Source organism: Anomalospiza imberbis, chromosome 3 (assembly GCF_031753505.1).
Source record: "Anomalospiza imberbis isolate Cuckoo-Finch-1a 21T00152 chromosome 3, ASM3175350v1, whole genome shotgun sequence".
In the NCBI taxonomy this organism is placed as follows: Eukaryota; Metazoa; Chordata; class Aves; order Passeriformes; family Viduidae; genus Anomalospiza; species Anomalospiza imberbis.
This window is the reverse complement of record NC_089683.1, coordinates 6,345,238-6,370,570: the sequence shown is the minus strand read 5'-3', so window position 1 is coordinate 6,370,570 and position 25,333 is coordinate 6,345,238. Positions and strand designations below refer to the sequence as shown.

The 25,333-nt window shown below is 39.5% G+C and overlaps 1 protein-coding gene and 1 long non-coding RNA gene across 3 annotated transcripts in view; both read left to right on the top strand.

Annotated features, from left to right (window-relative positions):
- RCAN2 (regulator of calcineurin 2) overlaps positions 1–25,333 on the top strand; it is an 80,733-nt gene that overhangs the window by 12,624 nt on the left and 42,776 nt on the right. The gene's annotated exons all lie outside the window — the stretch shown is intronic.
- LOC137470192 (uncharacterized) lies at positions 1,041–25,333 on the top strand. The gene is made up of 2 exons (XR_010996935.1): positions 1,041–1,583; positions 25,071–25,333. It is a non-coding gene; the product is annotated as an uncharacterized lncRNA (long non-coding RNA).

Here is a 25,333-nt window from a genome sequence, read left to right as displayed (position 1 = left end):
CTTTTTCTTGCCAATGTAATCTAAACCAATAGGAGATACTATTACTATTTTTGCATAAGAAAATACTGATCAAATGTTTCCAGTTCTGGCATTTCCAGCATGAGGAAGACATAGACATACTGGAGGGAGGTCGCAGAGATGGAGGGATGGGAGCCTGTCTGCTCTGAAGAAAGGCCAAGGGAGCTGTGCCTGTTGAGCTGGAGAAGGCTCAGGTGGATATGAGCAGTGTGTGTGAACCCCTGAAGACAGGGTGCAAACAGGGCTGATCCAGACTCTTTTCAGTGGTGCCAAGTGCCAGGAGCAGAGGCCACGGGCATCAGCTGAAACGCAGGAGGTTCCCTCTGAACATCAGGAAACACTTTTTTACTGTGGCAGTGATACCATAGAGTGCCCAGGGAGGTGGTGCAGTCTCTCTCTCTCTTCATGGAGATACTCTAAAACTGTCTGGATGTGGTCCTGGGTAGCTGAGCTTGAGCTGGCCCTGCTTGAGCCAGGGGTGGGTTGGAAAAGATGACCTCCAGAGGTCCTTTCCAGCCTACTCCAATCTGTGATTCTGTGAACATCTCTTGAAGTGTGTAGTAATTCTTCTGGTGCAGAGGGCCAGTGTGGGAATGCAAGACTGGGGATTGAAGGTGATTAAAAATGCATCTTCTGAACTGTGAACTCAATGGAGCTGGGGTGGAGCAGGAAGGAGAAAAGTCAAGCTAACAAGCCAGTGGAAAAGATAATCCTATTTTAATATAAGGACTTTACTATGAAAACAATTACTATTTTCATGAGGGATTCTTTCACATTACAACTTTATTGACATATATTGGATGATTGCTTGCTCTTACTGCAGAAGCCTCTGTTAGACTTCCTCTGACTTTTTTTTTTTTAAGATGTATTATTGAACTTGGATCTTGAAAAATATTTAAGGCTCTCTCAGGTGGGTGCTGAAATATTTGTCCAAGGGTGATGCTTTAAGAGCTCTTTGTAGCCTTGCTTGTAAAGGCTGTTTTCCCTTTGTACTTGCATTCACATTTCTCAACAAAGCCCATTTTCATGCTACTATTTTTATTTTTATGGTTCAGTGAAAGACACTGGACACTGAAAGACACTGCTCACTGGTGTGCTGTGTTGTCTTTAACTTTTATATGTTAATTCTGGAACTGAAACTTTCTGCTGAGGCATTGACTGAAGCAGATAATTGAAATGTGTCTGTTCAGTGCTCCTTTTAAACAAAGTGGAGCCAGTGTGTCTGCTGCCATGTGTGAAATGTTTCTTCAGTTCCCTTTTCCTACAGGCTAATTCAAGATGATGCTCTGGGAGGCTCTAGGCAGGCTTTGTGTCTGCAGGGGAAGGAAGATCTGTTCATTTTGACTTGAGTTTTAAGCATCTGGATTGTGAAGTCAGAATTTCTTTGTTCATATTTCATCACTGAAGCCTCTAGGTGTTGAGTCATCATTATATTTAGAGGGTGGCACACTTCCTTTTAGTCTAATATTAGTATTCAAGCCTGGACCCAGTGGAAGGTCACCCTAGCAAAGATGAAGTCAGGCTCCAAGGCTGGAAAGGAATGCAGGCTTCCCTTTGCCTTCCTGGTACACTTGCTGTTGCTTTGCTTTACTTTCAGTTTTTCTACCTTTTAAGGTTGGTGGTGGTTGATATGATAACATTATCAGAAACTGCTGCTTGAAGCAGACTGTGCCTCATGCTGTGGAATCTACCTACTTTTCTCTGTCCTGCTTTATAAATGGGATGAGTGTTACTCTGTGGCATTCTGTGAAAATTGAAGTGTTTCTTTACTATGCTCTGTCTGTACATCTAATAAAATGAAAATACAGAGAGCTTGCAAAGAGTGGCTGCAGGAGCAGTGTCCTTCATGAATCACAGCTGCCCCTGGGAATCCTATTTTGCACTTTTCCCTGGGTGCTTGTTTGCCGACAGACAAGCACTGCTTTTTTTGTATACACTTTTGGAAGCACTAAAATAAAGCTTTAGGAGGCTGTCATTGCTTTGAGAAATATGCAATCTGAAGTTCATTTTCTATTGCATTTTTTTCTGTAACTAATTTCAAATACTTTTCCTATGAACCATCTCTGAGCAATACAGTGTTTTGTCTGAAAACACCTGTGGTCTTCCATGCTCTGTGTCTGATATTCCATCAGACTGCTGGAGTGGTAAGCCTGATTTTTTTCAGTCTCATTATGCAAGTTCTCTCTACAACTGAAAGAAAGACTGTTGATATTTGGCCTTAAAATGGCCTTAAACCAATGGGAGGATAGGTTGACATTAGATATTAAGAAGAAATTCTTCACTGTGAAAGTGATGAGGTCCTGGCACAGGTTGCTGAGAGATGCGAATACCCCATCCCTGGAAGTGTTCAAGGCCAGCTTGATTGGAGCTTGGAGCAGCCTGGTCTAGTGGAAGGTGTCCCTGCCCATGGCAGGGATTGGAACTAGATCATCTTTTTAGATCCCTTCCTACCCAAGCTATTCTACAATTCTGTATTTGTCATTCATAAACCTCCCTTTTACCCCATGGTGTAGCTGCTGGACCTTGTTATCCAGCTCTGTGCTGATACATGGAATGGGATGCGGTGTCACAGCTCCTCCCTGTAGCTGTTGTTCCTGTGCTTTGCTCACAAGTCAGGTGTGAGTTCTGTTGAGGAGCTCCAATAAGGAAAGCAGTAATGTCATGAAGTTGGATGTACTGTAGCATGTGAACTCTCTAAACATGACTAGCAGTAAGATCCACAAAGCATCTCTGTCTGGAGCTCCTTAGGTCTCAAGCCACAGTAACCATAAGGAGGTGAGGTTTTACTGGAGAAGGAGAAGTAGGGAAGTTCACCTTCATTGACATTTGGGATCTGTTGAGTATTCATTGTGGTTCAGAGGTAGAAAATTAATTAATTTTGATTCATGTGTTTTGCATATGCAGAATGTCAGTGCATATTTATAAGGAGATGATTTAAGACTGCTCTTGTAGCTCTTAACAAGACAACTTGCATTTATGTATGTATATAGGGTCTGATGGTAATTTCCTCTGAGGTGATCTGCAGAATTTCCAAAGGAGCTGTAAGGAGTTGTCAGTGAAGTTTAGGCATTCCTTCCATCTTCTCTTGGGTTGTTCTGGAGATGGTGCTGATAGCATGCAGGAATTACCCAGCTCTGAATATTCCTCAATTGCATCAGTGTTCAGTCCTGCTCTGAAAATGTGGTTTGGTGTTTTTGTGGTGCTGCTGGTGGTTTTTTTTATGTTTTTTTTTTTTCTTTTTAAACCAAAAAAAACCCTCGACCAAAAAGTTATTAACAAGTATTTCTAGGTCTGAAAGGCCACTGTCTGTCATGTGGGTGCTGTCTAGTAATTGTTACAGTACTTGAGGTTATTTTCCCATCCATGCTCAGTGTTCTTGGTAGCACAAATGCCCTTGTTTCGATGGGAGAATGTGCCTGGCAAAAGACCAACTGGGTTAAAGGTAGGCCTGTATTCCTTGCAGCTGAAATCTGAAGTAGTGCTTCAAAGCATTTAACTATACTAGTTGTTTGCAAATTATAAAAATAACCTGATTAATGTTCTTTCCAGGACACACAAGACAGCAGTTACTGTCTGCTTTTTAAATTTGGAAACGTACTTTTTTCCTCAAGCAACTATGGAAAAAAATCTTCTAGTGTTGGCTTTCTGTGGCTGTGTTCTACTCTGCAGTCTAGAGGGAATGTGTTATCTCAAACCAGGCTGGGTGGGAAATATTTCAATATTTCCTGGGAAAGGAAAGGACCATTCAGGGTATTTCCTTTTTTTTTTTTTTTTTTTTTTTTTTTTTTTAACAGGGATATGATTTTTTTACCAGTTCTACTAAAATACAGATTTTTGAATAATGAGACATTTTGACAAAGGTGTTAGTAAATCCATGCCAAGGTTTGTGAGGGCCTTCTGTTATGGCATGAGTAAACAGGCTCTGGGAGCCATAGGGAATTGCAAGGTCTTGTGTGTAAGTCAGTAAAAAATCATCCTCTTAATTACTCCTTTCTCCAGCACAATGGCCACTGTAGAATAAACTGTGGGTAGGTCTGATTTAATATCCCTAAACACTGTACAAATTTAGGTTAAGATTCCACTTGGCAGTTGTCTGTCTCCTGTAATAAGTTGAACTAAATTCCTGTACTCAAATGCCTTTTGATCTTTGAGGAAGTTGGATCTGGCCTGGAACACTGAGGCTGGTGTGGCTTTCCTCTGAACTCCACCAGGGTTAGCTGGAACGAGGGTTCAGCCAGGGACTTCTGCTGACTGAGTTTTGGTGTTGGTAGAGTTTTCCTTCTGATTATCCTTCTTGAAAATACTGGAGTTTGACTGCATAGGCAAGGAATATTGAGCCTTTCTTCTCCAGGATGATAGCAGGATAATATTGTTTTCTGGGATGATAAGATTTATTGTAGCTGGTGATACTTGCTATTCTTGAGCAGTGTTACTCCTGTTTGGGTTTTTTCCCTTTTTTTTTTTTTTCCTTGTCTGGCAATCTAAGTCATGGCATGTTTTTATGAAGCAATAAAAGCCAAGATGATAAGATAGCAGGTCACACTTGGAATAAAGTACAGCCATGAACTGTGCAGGAACTTCCTTGGGCCTCATTGAAACTGACGCTGGCACGTTGCATATTAAAGGAAGAAGTCAACCCTTCTGGTATCTGCTGACACCAGCAAGAGCTACAGCTCCCAAAGGGAAAAGCTGCCTTTATGTAATTTATAGAAGCGTTTTTGGTTTGTTCCACTAAGTAGTTCTTATCAACAAATATCTGCTAATAATCAAACACAGTTTTGCCCTTCTCCCTCCAGCAAACTGTCACTGTGAAGTCAACAAAAATCTCGTTTTTGTAGCTGATAGTAATCAAAAAGTGCAGTAAAGCCATTCTAATGTGGTTAGGGCAGCAGCTGTTCTTTATTTTAATAGCATCAGAGGTCCTAATCCAACCACAAGTTCTGATATCAGTTTTCTGGCCCAAGGAAAAGGCTGCTGAATGAAGGTCAGCTTTCATTAGCAGTGCACAAAGACACTGTGTTTACAGAAGCAACCTTACAGTTTAATCACCTTCAAACCAGTAAATATACAACTGTAATTTCCACTTATTTAAGGGAATTTCTCAAATATTTCATACAAAATATATGTTAACACTGTGCAAGAGTTAACTGTAATTAATAAACTAATAGTTAAAAGATGTGGGTAAAAAAACACTGCTTGGAGAGGAATATTGTCTTAGAAAATGAGGGATTTGGGCAGGTGGTGTGAGAAAATACAGGGTGGAAAAGGGAGAGACGGTAGCTTTAAGACTGTGGCATTAATTAGGAATCTGCAACCAATTTGAGCACAAAGGTGAGAGATCATAGTTGAATCAAGGTGATACGAATTATCAATTACTTCTGTGCATTTGAAAACATGTTTTCTTCTGTGCCAGCTGAATTCCTGATTCTTTTCCAGCTGGTGGAAATTTTAGCATTTGCTGCAGTAGTGCAAAGATTTCTCCATGGTTTTGTTCTCAGGTCCAATCCCAGGGCAGCAAGATCTGCTGATATCATTGCACCAGTGAGGATTTTGCTCGAGTTCTCAGTTTCCTGCGTAGTGTGTGTGAATGTACTTTTTAAAATTGTCTTGGTTTAATGTGATTACTTTTAGGTTATTTTCTTCTAATTCGATTGCATTTTCTGGACACTCTACGCTCCTTAAGTTACATAACATTTGTACTGGGCTTTGAAACTTAATCCAGAAGCAGAGGCATTGCAGATGTGGTAGATGTAATGTGTTTGTCTCAGAGGGATAAGAGAAGCCTTCCATGTGATAGGGGCTAATGAGCTGGAAGTTAAGATGAGAGTAAAATGGGAAAAAAATTACAATATCTCTGACAAGAGAGTAATGAAAGCAACTCTTGCACTGCAGCAGGGTGGACTTAGATCTGTGTGTATTGGCTTTACCTTGCCTTATGGTGAGTTAAAAAAGCATAATGACATTATAAGACTGCAGCATGCAGAATATAGAAGTGTTCAATTTCATTTTACTGGGACCAGCACTGGGGAGAAATCTGATGGTTTCATCCCTGTGTTTCCAGTGTGTGGCTGCCTTCCAAGGGAAGAACAAGCTGGGAACTTCTGAAGATGCTGAGGAAATGAGGTACCAGCCCTGAAAGAGATGAGGGGAGATGTCCCTTGTGTTAGGGACTCCCCTCGATATCAGACTGATGTGTACCATGGGCTGACTTACAAAAGCCATGATGAAGTCAAGAAACCCATGTCTCTTCCATTTTTATTCTTCATTACTCTTTTGGATGCTGATTATTTTTTATATTTCTTCTTCTAAGCTTTTGGTGAATTTTTTTTTTTCTTTTTCCTTCCTTTTTTTTTTTTTTTTGGTTTTGTTTTGTTTTTTGTTAAACAGCTGGATTTTGTGGTATCCCTGACTGAAAGCAAAGTCAGTTCACTCAGGCTGAAATACCAGCAGTCTTGAAGAGAAGGGAATGGGTATTTCACATGGCTGAGGTTGTGTTGCATTGAGCCACAGGGCCATCTGAATCATCCTTCTGCCAGTTTTGGGACTAGAGTTATTTTTATATGGTTTTCTTTGAGTTCCAGGGACAGGGCCATGTACAGACTGAGAACACTGACATAACCCAGAGGCTGCTTCCTATGTGATATCAAACATCTTTAATATACATCAACAAGTTGGCACTGCTAGCTTTCACTTTTTTGTCTTTGCAAAGCTTTTGTGTGGATTCTCCCAGGAATGTTTCCTTAACAAGCAGAGACCCAGTTTGGGATATATAATATTAGATACTTAAATGAGCAACTTCTGACCCATTCAGTTCTTCCATACTGGTGATCCTGTTCCTCTGAATAAATGTGCAGGGCTGCTTCAAACTGTCTGACTTGAGGGATTTGGTCACAGACACTTCCAAATTCCTTTAAAGTCTGCTGCTGCCAACAGGAGCTGTGGAAATATATCACAGAATCCTGTTACGTTGTCCTTCCTTTCTGTGTCCTTCTGGAAATCCCTTTATCTTTTGCATCTTTAACTACAAATCTTCCTTTCAGGTATTTCTTTGCCTGGTGTCCATTCTACCTGCTGTGTGCTCTGTGATGCAGCTGCTCCTGTGATTGCTCTTGTTTCCCTCACAATTAAGGGGGAGAAACACACAACATAAATGGTATAGAAGTGTTTCTTAGGAATATAATCTGTCTTCCTGTTTTTATATTCCAATTTCAAATCATTTAAATTAAAAATCTTATACCTTTTAATAAGTATTTCCAAAAGAAAATGTTTTATTGTCTTAATCCATCACTCTTACTGTTCTGAATGAAAGTTTTTCTGACTCCCTGCTGGTTTTTGACCTACATATAGCAGATGCAGTTTGTCCTGTGCATGTATTTAGATTTTGAGAATTTTTTTGGTGGAGCTGTCATGTAGTGAAGCACAGTTCTGATTATCTATTCAGAACCCTGCTGCATCCCAGTCTTTCTGTTGATCTAAAATGTATGATGTGATTGATGCTGTGTGGTGGCAACACAAGCAACTGCTTAAAATAGCTGGTCCAAGCTACGTGTCTGTATTCCATGTGTTTACTTCAGGCCTAAGAATTAAATCTTTATCTGATATTTGTCAGTCTTGAAACAGAAAGAGATGGATGTACACCTTATCAGTAGCTTGAGTGAAGATGAGATTTTTCCATATCTTCCATTCCCAGCATAACCCTGTATTTTTCCAGCCTGTTCTTTCTCTAAACTAACAGGAGGAAGAAGAAAAATAAATTGTTGCACAGATCTGCATTTGGTATGAGAATTAGTTTTGTGTAAAACCAACTAATTTCTAGTGGTATAACTGAAGGGCAGAAGGGGTGGTGGAGTTTCAACATGAACAATAACAGGCACTAGATTTTCAGAAAATTCTTTATAAGGTGAAAGTCATATGAAGACAGTGATGTTTTTAGAATTTTAGGTGGTTTATGTACTGCAAATATGCAGTATAGAGTTTCTGGGTAGTCCAGTCTCCTTGAAATATTTAGTACCGGTCTTGATTTTTCTTCCACATTAGCAGTTAATGCCCTCCCTACCTTATTTTGTTGCTGAGACCCTTCAGCTACCCTTTATCTACATTCTTGTAGCATAAGGACTACTGTTAACCCCAGACCTAAAAAACGTGAGTTGTGTCAGTATTGTGATACTGATTTTTAAGAGAATTTTAGGTTCTTTTTAATGCCTTATGGCTTTTGATCTACGTTGCCACCTGTATGTTGATTTTGTTTTCATTTTTTGAGGTTATATCTTAGGTGTGTGTTTGGCAAGGTGAAAGGGAGCATTTGCAACTTGCTTTCTTGCACAGAAACTGATGTAAACTGGAGTAAAAATACTGATACTGTGGAGTTTGAGATTAAAATTATGAACGTGAAAAGCACTGTTCTGCTTCTTTCTGGTATCTCCTTGCATCTGAATATCATGTAGCAAGTCACCTTGGCAGTGAAGGTAAACTTGATTTATACACACTTAGACCATTTACACGGTGTAGGGGAAAATTCCCAGGTTTTTGTGAATAACCCAGCCCATGTGTGTGAGCTAAGAGCCATCAGGGTGTGTGTGTCTGGTTCGTGGGTGCCATCTGCTGACTCGTCCCTGCACCACACAGCACTTGCTGTTGGAAGAGGGAAAGATAATATATGCTAAGCAATGTAGTTTTAAATACCCCACCAGTGGAATATTAAACACAAAATGCACTTCTTAATCCTTGCTAGTTTTGTGGAGTTAGAACAACAGTGTTCACCCTAAATGTGTTTCAGTTTCATTTCAGCCCTGCAAAATAGTTTTACAGAGGAATTATAATTACTATCAGATTTCTTTTGCAGTGGCTTTGCTTATAGTGGACCTAGATCTTAATTGCCTCATTGTAATGTGGCTCAGCACCTGTACTCGGCTTCTAGCATTTTATCTTCAACATTTTGGAAGTCTTTCCTCATTCCATGCATTTATCCCATTGATGATATCCTGTATATAGCTAGGAAGTCAGAAATATTTTCTGTGTTGTGCTTGCTTGAAAATCTGGTAAAATAGGTTCTGTTGTCCTTTGTGACCATACCAGCAGCACTACCAGGTAAAGTGGTGTAAATAGGTGATTACACCTGTTTAGTAACAAAGCTGAGAGAAGGGGCAAACTGGAGGAGAACAGTTTAGCTAGACCCTAGAGTAGTTTAGAGCCCACTGATTAAATTGATTTTAAATGCAACTTCTGTCTTGCTTGTCATAGTTTTCTTTAAAACCTAAAATAGATTTATTGCTTTGAGTCACTCAACTGAATTTTGGTGAGTATGTACTGAGAAGGAATTCAATCCTAATAAATGTGACATATGTAATGCTGTTGTCGTGGGCTGCTGTAAATCAAATCTTGTTCTGGCAAGGGCTTTATAAATATAATGTGAGATTTCCACCTAATCCTCAGTCATGGAGCGGCTTTGCTCTCCATGTTGTGGAGAGGAAGCCTAGCCAAATGATTATTGGTCTATTTAGGACTTGGGACCCAAATTGTGTACAGGTTTATCTTTCTCTCCTGACAAGGACACCATTACAATTCCACCTACTGTAACTGGATGTTGTTGGGTTAAATGCAATCACAGAGTCATTAAGGTTGGGAAAGATCTCTGGGATCATGGAGTCCAAGCACTCACCCAGCACTGCCATGGGCACCACTAATCCATGTCCCCAAATGCCACATCCACCTTCCTTTTAAACACTTCCAGGAAGGGTGATTCCACCAATCCCCTGGGCAGCGTGTTCCAATGCCTGGCAACCCTTCCAGTGGAGAAATGTTTCTTAATATCCAATCCAAACCTTTTCTGGAGCAACTTGAGGCCATTTTCACTCATCCTTTTGCTTCTTACCCAGAGGAACAGATCACCTGAATACAGCCTCTTGTCAGGCAATTGTACAGAGCAAATGTATCTCAGGAATGATTTAAGGCACTTAAGCCTGGCTGTTACAGGGAGCTCCTCATCATTTTTTTTTTCTTTTTGGTAAAGTAAAGGAGGAGAAGTACAGTTGCATTAAGAAGATTAAAATCTGATCCATGTTTATGCATATTTTTTGTCTTATTTGGCAAAACCCTACTGAAGTGTGTAGGACTATTTGAAAGCAAGGTAATGCATAAGATGGATAAAGTTTCATCCTGGTTTAGATGAATGGGATCAGCTGAAATATGTAGTAGTAAATTATTTAAATACATTTACAGTGTTTTTTGAAAAAAATGAGAAGATTGAGTACTTGTGCTTTTCATAGCACAGCCTTGCTAAGGAGACTGTTTTTTTTGGTAAAAATAACTTGATAAAAAGCTCTACTTTTAACTTTGAATCTTCTAATTTAAGAATATATCTTTGTGCCTTTTCCACTTAACTGCTAAGGGGTGGGGAGAAGTCTTTGGTATTCTTATCTTTGTGGGGGAGGTGGAATGTCCTCCAGATATGCATAGAAATACTTAGCAGAGCTAATTGGTGCCTAATGGGTACAATCACTGTCTAGTGTGAAACGGTAGTTAATGAACGGACTGAAGAGAATGCTTCCTGAAATATTTGAATACATCGGTAGTTTTAAATGCATAAAACATAAGGAAAAAAAGTGTAACTTTCAAGTCTTGTGACTAGGATTGATCTCTTTGTTGTGATTATTGATTATCTTAAGTATGTTAGGACTGTGATGCTTGTTAGTACAGCACCTAATATAATGTCCTAGACTCTAGAGGAAATAAACACAACCAAAATGAATAATGTAACACCAGAGAGCCAGGAACAGCTTTCTTAGGTAGATATGACTCATGTCCCTCTAATACCTTAAGTAATCTTGGTAATACCATGTCATTTATGCAACTTGCACTTTTCAATTAATCCTAAGCCAGAACATTTAATTATGAACTTCTTGATCTAAGGTAATAACTAAAAATGTTTTTACTGTGTGTAGAAAAAAAATTAGCATAATATGTTTGCATTAACTGAGTGTGATGATTACTTTTTTCTGTATTTTGGATATGTAAGAGCAGATAATAAATCTTCCAGTTGAATTTATTTTTTGCTGTTTTCACTGTTGCATGTGCATATGCACATTGTTTGTGTAGAGCCTTCAGGAAAATAATTCTTATATCAAAGCTCACTGTGATTTTCTTGGACTAGTAGAACAGCCAGGTAATTTTTAGAACAGCAGTAGGAAGACTGCTTGCCAGATTTCAAACAAATATGTTACTGGAGCAGTTTAAGTAACTCAGACTGGACACAAGAAAGTTTTTAGGTAGAGAGACAACTCATCACTGTAAGAATTACTGTTTTATTTGCAAAACAGTTTTCTCAAACTGGAATTCAACCCTGTATACATCTTATTTCTCTTGGGAATAGTGGAAGATCCTATAGGCCAACTAGGGAAAGGATGGCTTTATATGCTCAAAAGTCATTGTGATGTGTTATATTGTAATTGAAAGTTTGAGTAAATGTAGTGAGGTATTTAAAATGTGCTTATAGTTATATTTAAGTGGCAGTCAAGTAGAGTCGACAAAGATTTGTCAGACAAAAGAAACTCTTCTAAGCTCTTAGCAATACAAAGTATACTGTATTATTTGACTTAGAATTTAACTTCTCTCTCTACTTCAGGTTTTTTGAGTTGACAAATAAACAGACGTACTTTTCCTCATGCACATTGTAATTAAAAACCTGTAATGAGAAGGTCTGAAACCAACACCTTCCTTTTTGAGTCTGAGAGTGGTAACATGTCCCTGAGTAGAATGGCAAGTGTTTTATTTGGTGCATCTTTGTGTCGGGCCAAGGTGTGCTTTGTCCTCACTGGGAGTGTTTGTTCCCCAGATTACTATTGCTGTCCTGAGCAATTAAGTTCCTGCATTGTATCTTCACGGGATCACAGAGACATGGGTTGGAAGGGGTCTCTGGTGGCCATCTGGTCCAGCCTCTGCCTCCAAGTTTAGGCCTGTTGCCAACACTAGTTGAGGTCAACTCTGACTTTTTTTCATCAGCTCTTAAAAACCTCCGTGCTTCATCAGCTTTTAAAAACCTCCGTGCAACTCCACAGCCTCTCTGGGCAGATGACATCTGTATTACCCTTCAAGTGATTTTTTTTTTTTTCAGCACATTTGCAATTTGCCTTGTTGCTCAAAATGCTTAGGAAGATACTGAGCAGTCTGTGCCCTGATACTGACCCTTGTGATATTCAGCTGTTATTTTTTGTCAAATAGATGTTGAGCACTTGATAATTAGTGTTCCAGACTGTCAGTTCCGCAAGTTCTCAACTCATTTTAACAGTCTGATCATGCAGCCCATACTTCCTCAACTCACAAACAAGATCATTGGGTCAGGATTTAGATAAGTTGGTCTTAGTCAAAGCTCTTTAAAGTGCTTAAGAAACAGGTGATATTTGCATAATATTTGAATGCTTAATATTAGTGTATTATTTCTTGTGTCTGTGGTTTGTTTTGGGGTTTTTTGGTTTTGTTTGTTTTTTTTTTTTTTTTTTTTTTTTTTTTTTTTTAATGTCTGAGAGTGATTTACAGAGCTCAGCTTGCCTTCTATGAGCTACTGGACCCTGAAACCTGAGCTGCTGAACAGCCGAAGAGATGCTGTTTATTCCTTGGAAGCAGCTGAGCCCTGGGAAAAGCTGGCTTCCAGAGCAGGAAATAGCAGGGGAGGAGAAAGGTGAAGGGGAAGAGACCTGCAGTGCAACAGTTTTGGTAAGACAGAAGCACAAGCTGCAGAGACGCTGGAAAGGGACTTCCCAGGGAATCAGAGAACATTGAGTTTCCTGCAGTGCAGGAAGCCACTTTATTGCTGGATGGAAAGCCCCCCGCAGGGCAGCCCTTCCATCTCTGAGGATACAGCAGATAGGGGTAAATTTGCTTCCAGCTGTGTTTCATTTCTGTTTTCTCACCATGAGGCTTCTGTATTTTAACATGCTAAGATTCCAGTCTTCAGTCCCAGGTAACTGCATCATGTGCTACGTCAGCAGGAGCAGAGCCAGCAGCTGAAGGAGGTGATTTATTTTATTTACTGGTGAAGCAACATCTGGGATAGCATGTCCTGTTCTGGGCTTCTGTACATAAGAAAATGGTGTAGACAAGCTGGAGAGGGGCTCTGAAGGGGAGCATATAATGAGGACAGCCTGTGTGTGGGGCTGTGTTTGTTCAGCCTAAAGGAGAAGAATAAGACTCTAGAGGGACCTAATTGTCCTCTGCCACCCAAGTGAGTGTGGAGAAGAGACAGACTTTTCTTGCACGTGCACCATGAAAGGAGAGAAAGCAGCAAATAAACCCAGTCAGAATTTCCCACCTCAAAACTTAGAAGGAAAAAACAGTTTTCACAGCGTGTAAGCAGTGAATCAAGCTGCTTAAGGAGGCTGAGGAACCTCCATCCTTGGAAGATTTTCTTGGAAGTTGACTGAATAGGGCCCTGAGCAATCTGATTTGATCTTGAAGCTCTCTGTGCCTTGAGCAGGAGGTTGCACCAGATGACCTCCAGAGGTCTCTTCCAAGGTAGATTATTCTGCTGGCCTATAAGACATGTTTTCATGGCAGTTTATTGGAGTATCCTGGAAATTAATGTGGGTTTATGTACATGTCTGGTGTTTTGTTCCTTGACTTTTGAGGGTCATTCAGCAAAGTCAGTCATTTCTTTGTGCTGTGTTTCTCTTAGGGTTTTGTAAAGCATTTAGTCCTTCCATGTGAGGACTGACACCTACTGAAGACAACTGATTTCACTGAATCTGATGTCAGCCTTTTTCATGTCTGATTGGCAAGTGTAGAGTTTCCTTGTGTGTAACCTGCCATAGATGGAGTGTGGGTGGTTACAGGCCTCTTAAAATCCTACTTTTATTTGAACATATTCCTGGCCTTTCTGTGCATTGTTGTTACTACAAATCAGAAGTTCTCATACTTAGTGTTCCTTCCTACATGACTGGGAAAAAGTGGAAATTAGATCAACATTCAACCTTATCTTTCTTGCACTGATTAATTTTTTTTTCTACATAGTGGCCAAATACCCTGTGCTGAAGTTCTTACTTTCTGACAACCTCTGCTAAAGGAAACTGTCTCTGGGCTGAGATCTTGCCAGAGTGGGTCTGTTGTATTTATGTGTGGATGTGGTATTTCAAACTACTTTTTAACCTAGTTCATGTTCTCTGGGTTGAGCATGCCTGGAATGCCTCTTCCACTTCAGTTTTGTTCCAAGAAATCCAATTTGCACAGTCAGCCTGAGCAGTGGCGTGGAACAAAGTGTGATAGGTGAGGGTTGTCAGGAGGTTTGCTTCAAAAGCACAATCCTGATCTGAACTAAATTCAAGTATAGTTGCACCTATAAAATACTGTTGTGTGTGTGAAATGTATGGTAGTTGAGATTTTTCTTACCTGCTTATGGAGACTTAAAACTTATTCCTGAGGCCATATATAGCATGAGCGCAAGTCATGTAAACTCTCTCAAACACTTTAAAAGAAAAATACATTTTTGATAACAAGTGACTACCACATTACCATGGATTGTATTCTGATCTTTACATGTCTGTGTTGTGAAGCTACTCAACAGCCATCTGCAAATGTGTTGTGCTAGGGTGTGCTTCGCTGAATTTCAGATATGGAGAGAGACAATAAAGAGCAGAGGGAGCAGAAGGGCAAATAATGGAAAAAATGTTAAATATAGTGTTTGGTTCATTCCTTAATTATAGTGTGCAATGTTAAATATGTGGAAAGTCATGCCTGATGAACCTGATGATGGTCTATGCTGAAGTGATGACCTCAATGGATGAGGGCAGAGCAGCAGATACTCTTTATCCTGACTTTAGGTCTCTTGGCATTGCCCTGTACCATCCCCATGCACAAACTACTGAAGTCGGTATTAGATGAGTAGACAGTGAGGAGGTCTAGTGGGTCTAGCCAAATGCCAGTGCACCCACTAGAATTATTTAATCATTTTCTACTGTGAGATAAGGATTAGGAGGAGAGCAAAGCCGGCTCAAAACTGTAAAGGGTATAAAGAAAACTTTATTAACAGAACTAAAAGAAAAATAATAAGAAATCAGAATAAACCTTCTAAACACTTCTCCTCTCCGCAACTCCTCTTTCTTTTCTCTCTGATAACGTAAAGAGACAAAATTTGGTATTTTCAGTCAGTTTACCACTTCTAAAATAATCTTTCTTAAGTTCACATAGGGAGAGGAGTCTTTCTTGCCATGCCATAGAGACTTTGCCACAATAAGCAGTTCTCTCATGGTTTGAATTTTCACAAATAGCAGCCACCCAGAAATCTGCCATCGTGAAGTCTCTCCCATGGTTTGGTAGTCTCCCCACAGCTCCCACCATGGGTCACCTCAGCATATTGGGGTGCAATTTTAAGGATGAATTGTTCTAGCGTAGAAACAAAAGTTCTCTTCGTTTATCTCTGGGAACAGAGGTTTTCTTTTTCTGTCCCTGGGGCAAGGTTTCTCATCTCTCTCAGTTCAAGCTTCTCATTGGATCACAGCTGCTTCAACATCTGCTTGCTTTAACACTGGTGCCTCTGCTCATGGCTGTGGCTAGAATACTACATACCCCAATGCATTCCGTGAGTTACAGGGAAAAAAAAGTCTGATGTATCAATTCTATCTTCACCATAGCCTTACAAGAGAATCTCAGCCCAAGACTAAGGCATCTCCTCATTCTTTTCCCATCTGGGGTTTGACTCCTCCTTCACTGACCTTGGTGTCTCCATGTTGTTTTCTCTATGTATCTTCACCCTTTCCATTTCTGTCACTCAAGAGAAAGGCAGGAAGCAAGAGAGTTTTTCCTGGGGTTCATTTGTCTTTAAATGTGATTTCACAGAGGCATGTTCAGGTCTCTTAAGTGGTTTAACAGGGTGTCAAGATTCAAAAGTAGCCAGCTGATTGGTTCTGTCAGGTCCAAAGGAAGCTGCCAAGGTCCTTACAGGAAATCACTTCTGTAGCTCGATGATTTTTTCCTTAACTGAAAACTAAACTATGTTAAACCACAACAGGAGGATTGCAAAGTGACTCAGCTGCTGAGATAAAAGGGTTGAGATCAGCCGGACAAAGTCCAGCTGGAAGTCGGACATTGGTGGTGCACCCCTAGGGTTGCTGCTAGGGGCAGTGCTGTGTGTAAGCATCTCCTGAAGATGAGTGAAAAAGCTGAATCCAGACTCTTCTCAGTGGTGTTCAGTGAAAAGAAATATACTGGACACAAACTGAAAAAATGGAAAGTTAATTTAAACATTAAAAACAATTACAATAAAGCCTTCTTTTTATTGTGAGGGGGTCAAGTGTTAGCACAGATTGCTTAGACAGACTGTGAACTCAGTCTTTGGAAATATTCGAACCCTGACTGGGCATGACCCTGAGCAACCTGCTCTGGTTTGACCCTGCACAGACTAAATGTCTCCAGACTTGCCCTTCAGCTGCAGCTATTCCCTGATTCTTACTCATCTTCCTTCCCTTATAAAAAAAAAAGTCACAACTTCATGCAACACATTCCTAGAAAAGCTCTGTATAAAGCAGAATTTCCTTGGTACATTCAGGAGTGTTGATGTGCTGGTATCAGACTACTCCTGGTTCCTGTCTGCCCTTGCATTGCAGACCACTTAACTGAAAAAGGTCAATTGCTCATACTGATTTAGCACTCCTTAGAATCATTTTATCACAGACTTTATTACACAAAATTGGGCACTTTCTTGACTGACACTTGTTAAAGTTTTCACCCAAATTAAAATCAAACTCTGTGGAAGTAAAATAGCTTCTAGTATGCTCTTAATTTAGGTTCTAACAAGCTCCTGTTAGATCTGGATCTGAGACTGCATTCCCAGTTTACTGATAGACATAACCCACTGTTGTTTGTACTTCATTGGCTCTTTTGGTAGGAATCTTCTTTAAGTTGTCTTGGATTATTGCTTTTTTCTCCTGACTTGAGTCATCGGCACGAAAGCTGGAGTTGATTCAGCTTCCCAGTTCTTACCTGGCTGCTTACATCCAGCTGGCCTGGTTTAGTGTTCACTTACGTGTGCTTTGCTGGCAATGTAAAGACTTGAATGACTTCAACCAAACGCTTGTTCCTTTTCGGATGCCTTTTTTGTTCTTTTATGCTGAGTGTGTCGCAAACACCTCTGCCCTGGTTCCAGGTGGCAGGCCCAGACAATCAGTCAAAGTTTATCTGCTCAGCAAACTTCAAGAACTGTTCTTTCCTTGGTTCTGTGGCTGCAGGAATGTATTTGACCAGCGCAGCCTCTGAGCTGAGCTGACCACGCACTTGGGTGTCACGACTCCCACACTTTCTCCCAGGCTATTTCATTATTCAGCATCACTGTTAAGCACCTTCCCTGTGAATCATTGTGCCTGTGATTCTGATGTATTGGAAGATGTAAAATGGTGTGAGATAGGAATGTGCTCAGGATTCTTTTCCCTCCTCTCCACCGTGATCACTCTTACGTATTTGTGCTGCTGTTTTACATTTCCATTTCAAATGTATCGCCTTCTTTGCTCTGCATTTATTCCCTCCCACACTTAAAAATCCTTCAAATCACTCCTGTCTTTTTCTTTCCCACAGCAGTGCCAATCATCTTGTCGTGTTAACATTCTCACAGACGTCTTGGAGCTTGTTCTTCAATCACAGGAGTTATTCACTTCCCATGCCACAGTCATCTTCTCTCTCTCTCTCTCTCTTTAAATTGTGCTGAGGTGTTGTGAAGTGACATAATCACTAGTCTTTCTTTACCAGGAAGTATTCTGCTGCTGAAACCTGGGAATGCAGTGGCTTTTTCCACATGTTAATTATGTTACCTTACCTGGGTTGTTGGTCCTGGTCAGCTTTTGGTTCCAGTCTTGATCTTCCATGCTTTGAAGACTTTGAGCCTTCGGTGGATTTGTGGGTGCTGACCTGTTCGTGAGTTGTCACGGGTCACGCGTGGGTTGTCACGGATATGACAGATAAAATTGCTGCTAATAATACAACTCAATAGGAGATATTCACAACCTTCCCATGGACTGGTACTTCTGCTGCTGGCACTGAAGGGAGTGTTCTCCTCTTCTGCACTTTGTTCTGCACCAATCCTGCCTTGTCTGCATTAGCAATTTTCTGTTTGAAATTATTTATTATATGTGATCCCCTATTCATTTATCTGAAATAAACCATACTAGACAAAAATCTATTAAAAATTCTCTTCAAAAAGAGTCCAACTTTAAACTTCTGCTGCTTTATTTTGGCATTCAGGTGTATGGATTGCAATGATCTCTTTCAAAACACCTTCCAAATATCTGTTGAATTTGTGCAGGCTTGTGCTTGCTTACCACATTTCTGCCTGTATTTAAGAAAGCTGTATTTATGTTTGTCCAGTCACGGGGTTTTATGAATTGGTGACACAACCCCAGGTTGATGAAATTTAAGGTTGTCCTAACCCCCTGCTTTTGATTTAAGGTGAAAGTTTCAGATGTTTTTTAATAGAATCTGTAAACAATGCACTGAAGTAAAAAAGCACTCAAATAGTGAGATCTCAAAATTAATTTAAGAGACAAGGTTAAATGGTTAGAAAACTTTATTCTGCAAAAACAGGATGTAGAGAACACAGGAGTCTCTTTTTCTAGTTCAGCCATTTGAGTGGTTTTCCAGATTGCAGCAGATTCTGTACACTGATAAATGGAAGTCTGAGATGGTGGAAAGAAAGAAGCTTGGGTTTACTTCTCTGTTATCTGCCATTTTGAAGACTGAAATTTCTGTCTGGGATCTGTTTGTTCTTTTCCTTTAAATTTAAAACTGCATGGACTTCAGGCCACTTTTATTTATGTAAGTTCTGCAGCGTTCTGTTACTTAACAAATTCTTGTTGTAAATACCAGTGACTCTGGCTTCCCATTCACCAAAGGAAGTAATACTTCAATTCCAGACAAAGCAAATTCTGTACAACTGAATTCTCCATCATTATTACATGTAAAGAATTATAGATAGAAAATTATTGCACATTAAAAAAATATTCTGTTGGTTGCAGCATGCAGCTGTCCTGTGGATTTTACAATCACTGTTTGAGAATATTGACTTTTAAACAATAGAAAAAATACCTCTGGGTTCTTTCTCTGCCTTTTAAAATCTTGCTTTGAAAAAATCTTCCTTTCGTAACCTTTTCCTCTCGAAGTACTGCTAAAATAGTTCTTAACCTGTAATTCTGCCTACATTTTAGGGGCAGAGGAACTGCTGTTGGTTTTGAGCATTAAGCTTGCATAAATGTTTTACTTCAGAAATGTGTATAGTAGTAAATAATCCAGCAAAAATAACTATTTTGTGTTTATCCTGATAAATGGAAGAACTTAATTAGCAAATTGAAATACAGCAGTTGTAACTGGGGAATGGCTCAAAGGCATTAGAGGAAAAGTCAAAGATGTGGGCCATTAAAATTTAAATAATTTTTTTCTAGACTTAAATTGATGTTTAAAAAATCCTAGCAGTGCCTTGAAGATTCTTCGTGGCGTGATTTTGTATTGGTAACTACTGTTTTCCAGAAAAGCTTTTGTAATCTGTACTTTCAAAATTCCCCATCTCTGGAAATAGCCAAGGTCAGATTCAACAGATTGCTCATTGCAGGGGGGTTGGAGAAGATGACCTTTAAAGGTCCCTCCTATGATCCTGTGATATTTAGTAGCTTTTGAGTATTTATTTTACAGCTTTGTAACTAACTCTACGTGTAAGTTGATGTTAATATAGAAACCCGTCTGCTTGTCAGCCACCTTTCCTTTACAGAAACAAGGCAGCAAGTTGGGACTGTCCTTAGGGATGCCAGAATATGTGTCTTCATCAGTGAGTGTGGTTTCAGTCCCTGTGGGTTTGTGTTGCTGCCAGGGTGGGCTCAGTGTAAGCCCCTGTGGCTGCACAGTGCCCCTGGTCCGTGACCACTGCGCTCCCTTGGCTCATAGCCTTGGCAGACTGATGGGAGTCTTATGGTGCTTAGCAAGGGGCTTTTTCTGTGCAAATTTTATATATTATGTCCATCACTACAGTGAATGTGATGCCTTGAAGGCTTCAGTGGGCTTCTTTTAGTACAGTCTAACATAACAAACTGCCCTGAGACAATCTGCAACTTGATATAGGAATTGTTTTATTGGGAAATTGGTTCTTTTTAAAATCTGATCACTGTATATGGCCTGGTCCATGTCCCTTCAGAAATTTGGCTGCATTGTTGATGTATGTAAAATACTTTGTAAATGGCAACCAGACATGACCATCACATTTTAAGATTTACAAGGACATCAACAGAAAGAAAATAGTAACTCTTTCAGTTGCTCTGTCCAAAAGATAAGACACTATTCTTTGTTCAAATAGTAATTCAGTTACCCTCAAGGAATATGTTGTGGTCCATGCCTGTCTTCAGTTGCCTCCATGTGTCCCAGAAACACAAACATGCTTGAGACACGCTGAGATTTGTTCCTAGTCTAAATTACTGCATCAGCTGCAGGGCTTATCCTTGCCCTGAGAAGGGGCTGCTATCACTGGGTATAATCCAATGTTAGAACTCTCTTTAGCACTCTTTTAAGTGCTAATTTAAAGAGTTGTGACCTTCCTGTGTTACACACATTTTGGAGCAAGAATTTCTTCTTGTTCAACTCGATGAAACCAGGGCCATGGAATGAAACAAACCAGTTCCAAGTGATCCTTTGAGAGAGCAGGTGGTAAAGCCAAGGTGCCTCTTGCTATGTGTTGTAGTATCTGAGCCTAAATTTATCTCTGTGGCCTGAGAAAATTGTAACGTAGTTAGTGGGATCTCAAGTGAACCGAAGAAGGATTTTGCTCGTCCATCTCAAGTTGAAGGATGAATATGAAGTTCTGACTGTAAAATCTCAGTTTATGACTAAAATGCATAGATACTACTTTAAAATTTCATAATAAATTGCAAATTAGTACTTAAATCTTTTTTGTCTTTTCAAGAATGAGGAAGCAATCGGCTTTCTGCAATAAGCTCTGCTTGCTGCAAGGGAAAAGAAAGTGTTGAAACAAATTCATATTTTATGGTAAACATTAGTATGGAACACCTCACATCAAAGGGCACAAGGTGGAGAGGACTGGAGTTTTTTAGTCCAACACTTTTTCTCCCTTAACTGAGATACTGTGCACTGTATAAAAAATGAGGCTACTGGATTAACTCTCTAATGGCTGAAATTTTTGAGTGCTTCACTGCTGGCATTCCATTCATAGCTTATTTGCATTGTTCTAATTTAAGTGACTTAAGAGAAAATTAAGTGGTCTATAGCTACGTGATAAGCTTTTAATTGGAGTTGTATTCATAACTTCTGTGAATTGATTCATGTAACCAGAACAGAATATTACTGTGAAATTGTGTTAACAGTGCAAAAATAATTAGCAAATTAAAGTTAAATCACCAATAAATATTCTCAGATAATTTGATGAAGTACAAACATAACTAAATATGCATTGCTTGGTGATGAGGTGAAGGCAGCTGTGATAAAGTTGTGAGCAAAAGTTAGAGTAGAATTAACTAGGGCACAAGTGGTCATGATTAGGAATGCAGAACTGAGTAGGAGGTAAAGTCATCGTGTACTAACAGGTAATTTTAACTACCATTTCTGTTGAAGACTTCCCTCATTTGGATGTTTAAATCTATGTTGGACAAAGTGATAGATGGACTGGGCTACAGAGTACAACTCACATCAGATTAGTGGGTCTGTATCTGTGTATCTGGACATGCACAAGTCAAAGGCAGTTGCTGTGGGACTGAAGTTAGGACTTCATGAAAGTTTTACTTTAGAGTTTCTGAGATCCAGTGATTGTATGGGTTTTTGACCTTTGCAATTGGAACGTTTTAATGCAGTTAAAAGAAAAGATTGAACAGGTCCATTAGGTTCTAGAAAGTATCTTTGTTTGATAAAGTGTGGCTGGGAGTGGAGGCAACTAAAAGATCTTAAACATGGCCCACAATACCTGCACAGATCTGGATTGTTGTGTGCTACTGGGTCTCAAAACCAAGCTTAGAGTATTCCTGGCAGACTTAGTTACCTGGAGGAACTGCAGGTGTGGTTTAGGAATCAGTTCTAGGTCCCAAATATGTGTAGCCACTTAATGTGAAATCTACAGAAAATTAACCAGCATATTCCTAAAGTTGAACAAGTTCATAAACTGGGTTTACATAGGTGCAAAGCAACTAGAATACAAGAAGCTATGGAAGAATAAAAAGGTAGAGGATGAGAAAATCTTATTTCTAAGAACATAAGAAACTTCACAGAAACAGTTATTTCTGATTTCTCCAGTTTTGACAGGGGCTTCTGATTAAAACTGAATTGCTTAAAGTAAAATGAACAAAAACAAACAAACAACCTACAAATAAACCCTATTCTAAAGTAGCAGCTGAACTTGGTGTAGGTTAATTGGACCCAATATTTGTGTTCTCCCCCTTCTGCCTTTGGCTTTCCTATACCTTTTTTCCTTTTCTACTTTCCTATCAAAAGTAGAATGAGTTGGAATTTTTGTATGGAAATGTTCTACTACTGAAAGATGCTGTGGTTTGGGGAATATCATACATCTGGGCTCATTGTTTGAAGCTCCATGTTTCAGAAGGAAGCTGACTGTTTAAATATAGATTAGGTGCTTTGAAATAAGATCAATTTTCTGTCACTCATTTGTACTTTAATGTATTTGCTATTTAATTACTGTCAATTTAATATTGACAATGCAGTGTCAAGCTCTTTTATATTAGAAAGTGGACCAACATTATAGAATAACTAAATGGTCTGGAACTGTTTTAAATGCCTTCTGAACCAAACTGATACCTCATATATGAAATGCCTGTATAAGAATTAGTTCTGCTTCAGTTTTTAAATTGTTTTATTTTTGTTGATGTCTTTTTAGAGAGCTGTTACACACTTCATAAAAATATGGAGGTACTGAATAAACTGAGAGTTCAAAACATAGGAACAGAATTGGTTCTGGTCCTTTCCTGGGCTGGGTCAATGGAAGACTGTTTCTTGAGTTCTAGTTAGGAAAATAAGCGTGGGTTTAGGGAGAGGAAAGGGGGAAACTAAATCTGATTAGTCTTCAGATAAGATATAGGCTCTGAAATAGCCCATTGTAGTCTCCTTCTTCTGTTTATGAAATCAACGAAATCAGTCTTGTAAGGAGAAACTAGGATGAATCCATTTTATAAATATATTACAAGTGCACTAGTATCTTAGAATTACTCAGATTTCGTTCTTCTTTTCTTACTACACTTTAGAGCCATTGGAATCTTTATACCTGACTTTTAGGTCTCATTGTATATAATCTCCATCTGTCTTTTGGACATAAATAAAACAATAATAGCAGAGGATTTATCAAAATAGACAAAAGTGTCACCTGTAATGAAGACAAGAAGTACTATTTGTATATGGCAAATGTTAAGTATCAACACCTTATTTTTTGTCTGCAGTTTAATCTGGGGATTAATAGAAGAGACTATTTGTTTTAAAGTGTTGCAGTAAAATAAATCCCACCCTATAATATCAGGATAAAATAGCAATTATGTAAGAAATATATTATGCATTGCTTCATTATTTGCTGTCTGACTGCATGCTGTTTGCCAGTGGGCTTTTTTCTCTCTCTCTTTTTTTCCCCCCTTTGAACTGGGCTGCTTTTGCTGGCTTGGCAGTAAAGGCTGTTTTCTCTCAGCACAGCCATTAAATCTCTCACCTGCATGTCCTGTGCAGAGCTGCAGTAGAGAGATAAGGTTGGTCTCTCACAGCAGTGAGCATTGGTATTCCAGGCTCTTCTTTCAAGGGCATTTTGCTGTGATGAAGCATCTGAAATGACAAGGAAAACATACAGGCATGTTAAATACCCTTGCTAGTCTGAAACAAGTGACGGTAAATGGAAATTATTTTAAAATACATTTTGAAGCTGTTAACAGAGGTTGTGGATAACTGCAAATCACAGTTTTAGGCAGGACCATTACAGACCAATTCCAACTGGCATCATCCAGTTAAATAACAAATAGTAATGGAGAGTCCTTGTCCTGCCCAGATTACACTTAAAATCTAAATAAAACACAAAGCTCTGAGCCATTCTGAATGTGTGTTCCTGCATGCTCTTCCTCCAAGGTCACGAAATTAGTTATTGTGAAGAATTGAATCCATTTCTTCAGTGTCTTATTCCTGTGACAGCCCCTGAGCACCTCCATCTTCCCACTGGGAACTGAGGGAGGTGCTTGTGATTTCAGTTTCCTGCAGCTGTCAGAGCACTGGCCTGTCATCCTCTGTGTGTGTGAATTTTGTACAGAATCCTTATGGGACCTGGTTTTAATTCTGTTTTCAAGTACTGCAAGAATAAACATATGTAAGAACTCCCCCTGTTTTGTAGTCTTCGGACATTATTGCTTTTATAAAATTAAAGACAGCATAAAAATCTGTTTTACACGTGCTCATTAATACTGGATGCATTGACAGAGCAGGTATCACCATTCCTATCTTGCTGTTGGAGAAACTGAGGAACAGTGATAACTTAATGTGTAGGATTCAGTTATAGACTAGCACTTAAATTACAGCATCAACTTGTACATATGTGCTAGATGCTTATGTTTCTGTTGTAGTTGCTGAAGATCTCGTTAGCAGTCAGAGGCTGGAGATAAATTCAGTCCATCCTAAACTACACAGCAAGTGATTGATCAGCAAAATCCCACTCTAATAGTCCACGGAGTACCTTGAACAGTTGCCCAAATAATAAGTGCTAATTTAAATATCTTAACCTCTTGAGGCCTCTGGCTGATGGTTCAGAGGAGGGAGATGTTCCAGAGGTCCTGGATCATGTCTGTCAAGCCTGTATGTGTGTCTTGGATACCCTTAGGCATCTCCCATTGCATTAGCTATCCTTGCTGGAGCCATGAAATTAATTCCCAAATCTGTTGCTTATACTGGCAATGTGTACACCAGCATGTGGGGATCTATGTTTAGTTCTCTTAATTTGAAACCTATGCAATTTATCAATGATCCTGTGTAGCTAGGCTGCAAATAAATTCAGCTTACACTGCGGGGTTATGATCTTCTGTTGCCAGGGATTCATGTGTGTGTTATGTATGCTGTAGGTGGTCCTGGGTTCACCGGACGAATCAAGGATGTCTTGACTCCTGAACTGCAGCAGTTTATTTTACCAGAGAGAGAAGTTTGAAATTTGGGACCATAACAGTTGTTTTCCTTTGTGGATCTGGCACAGAAAAGGATTTGTAACCATTCTGAGTTGACAGAAGACACACGCACAGATTTCCACCCCCTCACACCTCCCTGAATTTAGTTGGAAGCGAAGGACTATGAATGGTACAGCCACATTAAAATAATTGAGCAGCTCTGA